We start from the raw sequence: 12,287 nt of genomic DNA, 5'->3' as shown, positions 1-12,287 counted from the left end.
TCTAAACTGGTGAGCATAAGACTGAAATGGAAAATTACAGAGCACATTTTTAAGCTTAGGACTGAGAATGACAGCCTGGTTGTTTTTCTTTTATGTCTTTAAAGAAACATGAAGTCGTGGTTATCATTGGTGTGAAAAGTATATTAAAATAACACACATCATACTATTTTAAGATGTATTTTTCTCCATATTTCAGTTTGAAAACTTCACTGCCATCCAGTTTTAAGTCTCCCAAAATAGGTAAGTACCCTATTGTTGTTTATTGAACTTTTTTTTGAATTAGTCCAGATTTTTTTCATGAGTACACTGGCTCACATTGGTGATGGTGAATATTTTCTGGGCTTGGAGGATTCTAATTAAATTATAGTAGTTGACAGGAGGAAGCTTTATACCCTTCACATCTACAGCACATTGACACAATAATTGCTAACTCTTTTTTGCTAAAACAAAAAAACAAGGAAACTTAAGTCGTGTGTGAGTGAGGGGGCCTGCTGAATGTAATGGGATAGTATTATACTGTAAGAAACAATGAAAGGGATGATCTCTGAGAAACCCAGGAAGACTTGTATAAATGTCTGCAGAGTGAAATGAGCAGAACCAAGCTGTAAATAAAAGAAAAAAACTAACAAATCTTGATGAGTCATTGTTTAATGACTAACCAACCAGATTTCCAGAGGTCTAATGATAGAACATGCTAACTACCTCCTGACAGAGAAAGATAATGGATGCAAAAATGTATCACAAAATATTCATTTATATTCATGACCAATGTGGGAATGTTTGACTTGACTATAAAATACTTGTTAGAAGTATTTTATTTTTATTTTTCCAAGTTTTGGGGCTATGATAGAGGAAGAATAGGATTAGGAAAAAGGATGCCAGAAAAAGAAAAAGAAAAGGAAAAAGTGTGGGGGGGAAGCAGGTCATTGAAGTATATTTAAAAATGCACAGAAGACAACAGAAGTTAGGCTAGAAAGAATCATGTAAGAGGATAGAAACTAAACCAGAAAGTTAGACCAATAGGGAACAAATGTGAGGCCAGCCAGAATCACAGACAAGCAGTTCAAATTTGAAAATTACTTACTGATTTTACTGAATATTTAAAAAGAAAATCAAGATGTAAATAATAGTGAAAATAGATATATAATAATCTTTGTGTATGTGGGTATGTATATGTAATAAGACAAATATCAATTAAAATGAGCATTCTATATATGTGTATAAATACATATTTTAAACATAACACCAAATAAGATGATCATTCTTTATATATGTATAAAAACATTCTAAACTGAATAAATACCAAATAAAATGAACATTCCCGTGTGTGTATGTACATATACACACATATACTTAAGTTTAGAATAAAAATAAACAATAATTGTTATTTCTATCCCTATTTTTTTGCTTATAAAGGAGAACAGAATAAGAACTATTATTTTAGTGAACCTCAGGCTTTTGCCCTAGGTTAAGATTGAGAAGAGATTGAGAGAGGAGAAATATGTCACCCAATGAAAAGCCTAAGGAAGGAACAGTTGCTGCTTAATCCAGAACTTCTAGTTTCCTTGCTTCCTAGACTGATGTGTAGTTTCTATGAGTCTGGACCTAGGAATTCTCTCAAATTGGCTTGTGGTTAAGATGATACCCAGCCAAGTAGATTCATTTTTCCTCCATTCCTAAGTATAAATACACTTTGTCCCTCCCACACAGCCCTTTGCCTTTCTTTTTGAAGTCCAGTTCTTTGAAGAAAGAGGATCTTTTTCTTTTTCTCTGTTGATTTTTTCCCTTTATGGTGGCATGGTAATTTCCATACAAGAAATATTAAAGTAAAGCTTTTCTCTTCCTTTGGTATTTCAATACCTTGCCTTTTTCATTAATATAATTTTATATCATCTCCCTTTCAGAATATGTCCCTGTTGCCTCTCCTATACATGAAGCCCTCTCTTATAAAAATAATTGTTAAAAACCAAAGAGGAAAAGTAATTGTTCAGCAAAGTTAGACTAAGATATATGCAATGTTTCACATCCACAGTTCCATCATCTCTGTAATAGGGAAAGATGCATTTTCTTATCTCTTCTTCATGAGGGTCAAGTGTGGTCTTTGTAATTATATGATACTGTTTCTATTTTTATATTTGTTTTCATGTATATCAAATATATTCTTAGTTTTGATCCTCTGTATTGTTCCATAGCATAGTAGACAGAGCATTATTTTAGTTAGAAGGCCTAAATTTATAGACTCCCTTCAAATCCAGCAGGAAGCCTTTCCCAATCCCCATGAATTATAGTGCCTAACCACTGTTGATTATTTCAAATTTATTCTGTATATATTTTGTTTGCACTTAGCTGTTGGTATGTCTTGAGCATATTGAGGGATTTTTTTTAGTTTTTCTTTGCATCCCCAGAATTTAGCATAGTGCTTGGTACTTAGTGGATGCTTAATAGTTTTTTTTTTTAAACTAAATTAGGAAAGTCACTGAACCTTGCTGAATCTCAGTTTTCCTATCCATACATTTATCTTGGAAAAGTTTTGCAAATGAATAGTGGACTGGGTTAAAAAATAAATAGGAGGGAGAGAGAAGGCTGACTTCTGGGCAATTGCACAATTCTTTGAATCATTCCAAACTTTACCTTATAATAAAGCCCTGTCACTGAAACAGAAATATTCTACTGGTGTAGGACATTTTGCTCCCCATCTATGCACTCTATAATCCAGCCGTATTAACCTAGTTGTGGTTCCTCACATACCGAAATCCTCTCTCTCCTGAACACATACATTTGAACTGGCTGCTTCTCATACCTCAAATACTCTTACTGCTAGCTTCCAGGCTTCCTTCTCATCTCAGGGCAGGTATCACCTGGGAAGCCTTTTCCAGTCTCTTCCTCCTTCCCTCCCTTCCAGACTTCCTTCAATCTACAGTGTATAGATCTTGTATTTATGGAATGATTTACATGTTGTTTCTGTCATTAGAATGTGAGCTCCTCAATAGCAGGGCTTATGATTTTTGTTTTTCTTTGTACCATTGGTGTTTAGCATAGTCCCAGACACAGAATATAGAAGGTCCTTGATAAGAGCTTGTTGACTGGTGATATTATATTGATGCAAGTCATAGAATCTTACTGTAGTAGCCAAAGAATCCAAAGTTGAAACTCATCCACCAATCAGTAGAGAGATGTATGATTGGCACAAGTATAATTTCACATATCACAAATGAGGAATTATGTAGAAGAAGTATTATGAAGGAACACCTCAGAGAAACAGGACTGGAAAATAAAGAAGGGACTAGTTATGTAGAAAAAGTTAATGAGAATGAAAGAATGGATGGACATCCATTCATTGTGAAAACATTTCAAGGGAGAAAGAGTCATATAGCGCTTTAGGTGGACTCTTTCTTTTGACCTTTTAGGAGGAAATGGATGAGAATTAAACAGAATGAATACACTCAGATGGAGTTTTTTTTCAGTAGAGTTAGGGGAAATATTAAATTCATGAGATCCGAAATCCATTGGTGTTTTGGAATGTTAGCCTCATCCATTGTATGTATTATTATAACACATAACCTGTCAAGCTTCCTTACTTTTCAAATAGATTTTCTAAATACAGAAGTTAGAGGCAGCTATGTGCTTCACTGGATAAGAGATCCAGGCTTAGAGATGGGAGATCTCGGGTTCCTATTTTGCTTCAAACACCTCCTAGCTGTGTGACTCTGGGCAAGTTACTTAATCCAAATTGCCTACTGTCCTTTTGCCTTAGAACTTATACTCAGCACCAATTCTAAGACAGAAAGTAAAGGCTTTTTAAAAAAATAAAAAATGAATAAAAAAGTTAAAGACAGCCATTTTCCAATATTTCTACTGAAAATTATGCAACATTCTTCTATGGGATTTTCCTTTAGATGTATTATACAAATGAAAAATTTCCAATTCACTGTTTTGTGCCCAGGGCTTTTTTGTTTTTTTGAAAGTAAGATGAAAGATCTGTTCAGCTACAAGGTGTTTAACATGCTGCAGAATCTAATTAATGATCAACATAATCTAATTAAAATGCTGCCATACTTTCACATATTAATTTTTATCATACCAGTTATTTTACTGCATTTTGTGAAATTAGATTTATTGGGCTACCAATTCCTAGGAAAACTCATCTCAAGAAACAAAGTTGAAAAGATCATCTAGAAAATTTTGTTTAGATTAAAAAAAAGAAATATTGAAAAATAAAAGTTGCTATTATAGTGAATGATAATAGCTAGCATTTGTATGGTACTTTAATGTTTGCCAAGTACTTTATGAATATTACATGTATTTGTAATATTATTTAATTTTATCCTCACAACAAGTCTGGGAGTAGACATAATTATTATCCTCATTTTACAGATTAGTTCAATTCAATAAACATTTATTAAACATGTACTATGTGCCAGGCATTCTGCTAAATGCTAATGAGAAAATCAAGGCAGAGAGATGTTATAAACAATTTGTCCAGGGTCACATCATTCATAAGAGTCGGAGGCTCAATTTGAATTCGTTTTCTTACTTCTAGTTCTAGATCCAGCACTATTATGATGTTTAGGTCCAAGACATTTTATAGATCATGTCATGTAGCAGTACCAAGAATTTAAATTTTTATAGAATTAAAAAAAATCAAATCTTTAACCCCTCTCCCAAATTACAGGTTGATATGATTTTAATAATAATTTTCTGACATTTTGCAATCCATGTTATCGCCTGCTCACCCATCCTTCCCTCCCCTAAGAAGGCAGGCAATATAAGTTGTACTTGTGTTATACAATACATATTTCCATGTTTGCCATGTTGTGAAAAAGACATATTTCATTAATACTAGAGAATAATTTATGGGGGAACTAAAGAGAAGAATGGTATGCTTCAATGTACATTTGAGATTCCATTAATTCATTTTATGTATGGTGGTAGATATCCTTTTTGTTGTGAGACCTTTGGAGTTGTCCTAAATTCTTGCATTACTGATAATAGTTGTCATTCAGAGTTGATCATTGTACTTTATTGCTGTTACCATGTACAACATTCTCCTGGTTCTGCTCATTTCATTTTGCATCACTTCATTTAAATCATTCCAGGGTTTTAAAAAAAATTATTTTCATCATTTTCTAATGGTATAATAGTGTTCCATTACAGTCATATACCACAACTTATTCAGCTGTTCCTCAATGGATATCTCTTCACTTTCCAGTTCTTTGCCACTGTAAAAAGAGCTGCTATAAATATTTTCACACACCTAGATTCTTTCCCCCTAGCTTTGATCTCTTTAGGATATAGATCTAGTAGTGGTATTGTTGGAGCTATAGAACTTTTTGAATTGAGGCAGATAAAAAACTGACAACAAATCTGGGGGAAAGGAAAGGGGTTCAATTTATTGTGTGGATAGGACTTCTTTCTCCCATCCTGCTGCAAAGAAAAACAGGACTAGAAGGGTTATTCTTGGCTACTCTCTGAGAATAATCCTCTAGTTTTGCCAAATTTCTCATTATCTCCTTGTTTCCTCCTGTGTGGGAGATCTGTCTTAGTGCCTTTAAGCTGTGGTAAGGAAGATCACAGGATCGCAGATTTAGAGTTGGAAGAAACCTTAGATGACATCAAGTCCTTTATTTGACAGATGAGGAAACTAAATCTGAGGGAAGATTTATGGATTCCCCTGGGGTCACACAGGTAGTTGGCAGGATTTGATTTTAGATTTTCTCTACTCAAAACCTAGTGTTCTCTCCACTTGGTCACCTAGCCTCCAACTTTGTCTGACAGTCCCAAATTCAGGTGTTCTGCAAGTTATGGCAGGTAGCAATGAAAATGTCCTTTTCTTTTCTGGGCTGATTTTGAGAACAAATATAACAGAACAAATATAACAATGCAATAGTTATAACTTAGTAGTTTGTAGTTAATTGTGTTATTAAGAAAATGAAGACATTAAACCAACCATTAATATATCAGTTTTTTTTCCAAAATCCATGAAGTCTCTTCAATATATCTGTCCACTTCCCCCTAAATGCTTTCTGAATTCTGTGATTCTTATGAAGGTCTTGTCACTTTCTGTGGCATTGTAATAAAAACAAGTTAGAAATAATGAAAAATGAGAAGACTTGTATAATACCTTAGTATGTAAACATATTAAGTATAGTTTCATGTGGCAGCTAGGTGGTTCGGTGAATATAGAGTGCTGACCAGAGTTGGGAAGAATCATCTTCCTGAGTTCAAATATGACTTCAGACATTTATTAGCTGTGTGATCCTGAACAAGTTTCCTATCCCTGTCTGCCTCAGTTTCCCCATCTGTAAAATGAGCTGGAAATGGAAAACCATCCCAATATCTTTGTCAAGAAAACCCCAAATGGAATCATGAAAAGTTGAACATGACTGCAAAATAACTACAACAACAATATTTTAATGTAATGGTGGTATTTGCCTTGATTAATTTAAATCAGAGGTTCTTAACCTGGAGTCCGTGAAATTTTACACACATATATACATATACATGTAGATGTCTGTATGTCAGTATTTCAGTGTAATTGGCTTATTTTGTAATCCTTTGTATTGATCTGATCTCTAAGGCACACAACTAGTAAAAAATGACTTGTATTCAAGTTCCATCTCTGAAACAAATTGACCATATAATCCAAGGCACATCCCAGTGCTCCAGGCAACTCTTAAACTTTGAAAGGTTACTCTCATATCCTATTAAGCACAAAATATTTTTGCTTCCCTGCTTTGCTTTGTGCACTCATTCTCCTATTCTAGGGATTGTGAGGCATAGAAGCTATCTGGCATCCTAGTGAATATTTTTCATGATCTCTTAGAGACTTGTTCTTCTTGTTATTGTAAACTGTGATTAGTTAAAGGCTGTGGCATCCCGTGCTCTTCCTAGTCTAATTAGGGAAATGCCCCCATGTTCCTGTACTTTTTAAAGGATTGTTCAAGCTAGTTCTCAGTCTAAAAAATGGTTTAAAATTCTCTTTCAGGTATCATTTGTAGTATGTAGATTTATTACATAAAGCTCCTGTTCCTCCTTTCCACCCCAGCTCCCATTAGAAGCCTCTTATAGAGATGAAATTAGCCCAGCTTCTGAGACATCTACCTGTTCCAGTTTGGTGCTGTTTTTTCCTCTCCTCCCTACCCCTCCTGTTTTCCCTTCTTCTCTAGCATATCTGAACTGCCCACAGATCACTCATTTTGGGATATGCCCGGGCAGATCTATGGAACATGCTTTAATTTGTCAACATTGGGATAGGCCCAAGACGAACAGGCGGTGAAATTTCCCCCTCATTTCTGGATTTGCTTGCAACATATATAAATACAGAGACTTGTTTTTATATCTGTAATTCAGTCTGTGGAATGAAGGTTATGTTTAGGAGAGTAGTAAGCCGGATGTACAGAAAATGGAGTGTATTGGGATAGAAGGTATGTGAGTCCATGGTGCTCAGGTCAATTTTTCCCATAATTCCCCTGCCCATGATGAAGGTCAGCTTCAGCAGTCTGTTCTTGGGCAGGGAGAATGGAAGAATTGAAGGATTTGGTGGGGATTTTGTTGGTTTTGTTTTGTTTTTAAACAGATCTAGGGATCCCTGCTAGTGGATGCAAGATGGGTAGCTGAAGCTAAAGAAGGAGAATATTGAGTTCTGATGCCCAGAATGAGTCTATCTCCAACTTTTCTTTTTTCCTTTCTTTGTTTTCATTCTGGATATATTATTCTTCCGCAGGGACACTAGTAATAAATTACTTTCCTCCTCATGTGACATAGTCACTAAGGCATCAACCTTGAAGTTGTTTTTCCTTCTAATGAGAAAGGATTTCCATGAATCCATCCAGTTTCTCAGCCTATAGTCAAGGGTATATATACATGTGGAAGAGGGTAGGCCAAAGATGAAGAGGAAGTGATATACAAATGATGAGAGAACTTATTGGATGAGACCAATATCTGCATGGAACTATAATCAACCGAGCTAAGCTGTCATAACTTAGGCTAAGTATGTGTAAACAAAGACACATAGCAGGATATCCTGTGTTTTCTGGGTTGGCAATGTTCTCTTCGTGGACTAAAGTTTAATGTAAGTCATTCAATGTTGGCTAAAGAAATGGTTTTATTGTTGTTTTTTGGAAAGGTTGAATTGTCTTGGATTGCTTTTCTTTCCTGTCTCTTACTTCTCTACCTCCCATCTTCCTTTACTCTTTCAAGGTATAGAGGATTTTAATGAGATTACTACATGTTCCTTTCTGAGAAATTCTAAACTCTTGATCCATGCTCCCCATTATCTAGCCAGTTGTCAAATCTTGTCATTTCTTAACATCTCTTGGGTATTCCCCCTTCTCACTTCAAATACTGTCACCAATATGACGTCATCATCTCATTCCTGGACTATTGCAATAAAAGGCTACTAAGTAATTGGTCTTTCTTTCCATCTCTACAGTCTATACTCTACCCTGTTGTCAGATTTATCTTCCTAAAGCATGGGTCATTCCTTCTACCCCCATTCAATAAACTACAATGGCTCCCTGTTATCTTCATGATCAAATATGAAGTTCTGTTTTGGGACCTTTAAAGTCCTTTATAACCTGGCTTTTTCCTACATTTCTATTCTTTTTATGTCTCTTGCCCATGACATTCTCTGATACATTTATGACCTCCTTGCCATTCCTGAAACAAAATTGTCCATCTCTCAACTCTGGGCATTTTCAGTGACTCTTCCCCAATCTGGAACTTGCTTTTCCTCATTTTTGCCTTCTGGTTTCCCTGACTTCCTTCAAGTCTCAATTAAAGCCTCAACTTCTGCATGAAGCCTTTCCTAGTTCTCTTAACCTTAGCACTTTTCCTCTGAGATGATCTCCAGTTTATCTTGTCCTATATCTTGTGTATGCATAGTTATCGATTCCTTGAGAGTAGGCACAGTTTCTCCCCCCATTCTGCCCCCCTTGGTATTTAGTTACTTAGTTGGTATTTAGGTACTTAGCACAGTACTAGATCCATCTAGAGCTCTTAAATGCTCACTGAGAAATTATTTAGAGTTGTAAATGTCCTTAGAGATGACATAGTTTACATCGTCTTAGAACCACATAATCTCAGGGTAAAAAAGAGACAAAGTCAAACTTGTAGAATATTGCCCTCTATAATAGAGTAGGCATGTGGGCATCTAGGTTTTGTGGGAAGACCACAGGTAGATGGTTGCAGGCCATTATTTTCCAAGGTTGCACATTTCACTTTAACTATAGAGCTTATTGATGGGAAGGTTTTCTTTTATGGAAATGAAACACCTCATGGCCAAATCTGTCATTTATCATTTCTTTAATTCTTGTTTTTCTCTCCTTCCTCCCCAATTGAGGGACCAAGAATAATTGTAGTTTTAATAACAAAAGCATTTAATATATAATCATTTCTTATCTCTTAAACTTTTTCTAAAATATATTCAGTTTCTTCAGATGATCATTAGCTATTATAACTTTGATGCCCTTCATCTTTCCAGACTCCTACTTTGAATGATCCTCAAGTTTATGAACATCTTTCCTAAGTGGTAGTACTCAAAGTTGATACAGTAATCCAGATGTAATCTGAGTAGGTCAGCATGTATGGAACCTTCATTTCTTTTATTCAGGCTTGCATGCTTCCCTTTAAGAGGGCAGAATCCTAAGATTACAGTAGTGGCTTTTTTTTTTTTTTGCTGTCATATTACCCTGCCAACCCATACCGAAAGCTCTCATTTTGCAACTGAAATTCAGGGAGGGGAACTGACTTGCTTAAGAAATAGAAATAGTCAGTAGCAAAGGAACTCAGCTTCTCTGACTCCAAATTGAGCCCTTTGTATTATACCAGGCTGCTCCCTTGCTTAATTACTCTTTTCCTGTGGGTGCCCCAGACTGACTGCTTGATACTGAATTAGCTGCTTTCCTGACTTAGAAGAATTCTTCAGACTGCTACATCAGCACTCAAGAGACAAGCATTCCAAGCAGCTCTTGGCTTAGGGCAGCTCATGTTGCTGCTAATCATGTGGCAGCCTCCTGACTTCCAGGGAGACATGAGACCTACAGCTTTTCTACAATCCTGATTCACTGTAATTTCTCTCATAAAATAAATAGTTTTGCTGTTAAAATCATCTTCCACTAATATGGCTTTTTGAAAGGTTTAATTTGGAAACAAGTCCATTCATTCATTGAAATAAAAATGAATCATTGATAGAATATTGAAATTCCATGGCTAGAGAGGTCCTCAGAGGCCATTTAACCTAGCACCCCCATAATATCTTGGTCTGACTCTGTTACTCTTCTGCTAAAAAATGTTTTTAGTTGGTCCCATGTTGTCTTATAGGCCAAAGGACAAACTCTTTAGCCTGACATTTAGGGAACTTCCAAAGTTTATCTCCATCCTAACTTTTTTTCTTCATGCACTCCATCTCAGTAAATGGACTACTAGCTATTTCCTGATTTTCTTCTGCATCCTCCCATCTCCAGACATTGGTATAGGTCATCTTCTATGCCTGGAGAACTATTATACTCTCTTCTTCTTTGCTTTTGGGGACCCTCCTCTCTTCATTAACCAAACCTTCTCTTTTAATGTAGTCAGAGTGAAGATTGAGACCTTGTGTTCCATACAAAGAAGTGACAGCACTGCAAGACCCAACACAGAATAAGAAGGAAGCTAGCAGAGAGAAGGAAAGCAAATTGTACTGACAGAATATACAGTAGAAGGAGCAGCTAGGGGTAGAAACAAATCAGGTCTACTGGGGTAGTTGGTGGAAATGTGGGAGGGGGCAAAACCTCTAACACCCAGTGGATTTTATAGGCTTCTTATCTGGGTCAAATAGGACCAGGTTTTTGAGAGCAGGGCCTTGAACATTTTTTCCCCTCATTTTTATGATGAAATGAACAAACAAAAAATTTTAATACTCAAAGAATTTTTTTTGGAAGACTGCATGTGAAACTGACCATTTCTACTACAGTTTTTATTTTTAACAAATTTTAATTTTTTTTACATCATCTACATTTTTCAATATATTTTCCCCCCTCCCCCCTTTTTCTCCCTTCTAGAAAGTGATCCTTTATAACAAAAATAAAACAGGTAGTAATGGGGGAACCAGCTCAACAAACTACCAACATATCAAAAAAGTCTGACATTTTATGCATTGTTGCACACCCTCAGACCCTTCCTCTCCCTCCCCTCCCCCACAGTGCAAAGACCTAGAGAGAGGTATGTTTTCTTATGTCTTTAGGGCCAAGCTTGGCCACTATAATTTCATAGCATTCAGTTTTAATTGCTTACTTACTTACAATTCCTTACTACTATTTCCATTTACCATTGTTGTAATCAGATTTTTTGTTTTTCTAGTTCTGTTTACTTGTTTTACACTATACACATGCCTGCTGCTGCTTCTCTGTATTCATCATATTCTTTATGATGTAATATTCAATTCCATTCATTTGTCATAATTTATTTAGCCATTCTCTAGTCAATGAGTATCTTGTTTTGTGTCTAGTTCTTTATGTTGCTATCAGTATTTTGGTGCATATGAGGAGGATTTGGTAACTGGCCTTTTAACAATGTGATTCCTGAGTTAACTGATATGGCCATTTTGGTCATTTTACTTAAAAGCATTATTGCTTCCTGTAATGATTGGATCACTCAGAGCTCCATTGCATGTATACCCATTTCTCCACAACTATAACACAAACTGCTCTCATCTTTTGTTATTGCCAATTTGCTAAATGTGAAGTGAAACTTCACAGTTTTTATTAGTATTATTACCAATTATTATTTAATTATATCCTCTTTTTAATGATTTGGAACATTTGTTCACATGGTTCGTAATAGTTTACAATGCTTTTTAGAATTGTTTGTATCATTTGACCACTTATCTATCGACTGGGAAATAGCTTGTATATTTCTGTCTATTGTCTATGTCTTAAAGATCCAAGATGTACCAGAAATAATCTGATAAAGATTTTTCATTTCCTCCTTTCTTATCTCAGTTTCCTCATTTTGTTATGTATTTTTTCAAGTTCATCTCATCAAAATTATCCATTTTATTTTTGTCATTGACTCTGTCCTATGTTTGTTACTCTTTTGGAAAATTAGTTGTGAGTAGGGATGGGCAATGCTTGAACCTCACTGTCATCAAAATTGGTTCAATGTGGGATGGATACACACACACACACACACACACACACACACACACACACACACACATATACATACATACTCATCCTCAGTTAGTTATAGAAATCTATCTTACCCAATACAAAAATAGCAGGAGAAGGAGATATGAGATATAGGGGAGG

The 12,287-nt window shown here is 35.5% G+C and overlaps 1 protein-coding gene across 3 annotated transcripts in view; it reads left to right on the top strand.

Moving 5' to 3' along the window:
• PTPN14 (protein tyrosine phosphatase non-receptor type 14) overlaps positions 1 to 12,287 on the top strand; it is a 279,017-nt gene that overhangs the window by 88,359 nt on the left and 178,371 nt on the right. For 2 of the 3 annotated variants that reach the window (XM_007481385.3, XM_007481387.3), the window contains exon 2: positions 197 to 240. The exons of the other annotated variant lie outside the window; for it this stretch is intronic. The gene's annotated coding sequence lies outside the window, so the exon portion shown is untranslated. The remainder of the gene's footprint in view (positions 1 to 196; positions 241 to 12,287) is intronic. 3 annotated transcript variants of the gene reach the window in all.

The sequence above is a fragment of the Monodelphis domestica genome, chromosome 2, assembly GCF_027887165.1.
Source record: "Monodelphis domestica isolate mMonDom1 chromosome 2, mMonDom1.pri, whole genome shotgun sequence".
NCBI lineage: Eukaryota > Metazoa > Chordata > Mammalia > Didelphimorphia > Didelphidae > Monodelphis > Monodelphis domestica.
The sequence above is the reverse complement of the archived record's forward strand: the minus strand, read 5'-3'. Positions and strand labels throughout refer to the sequence as shown.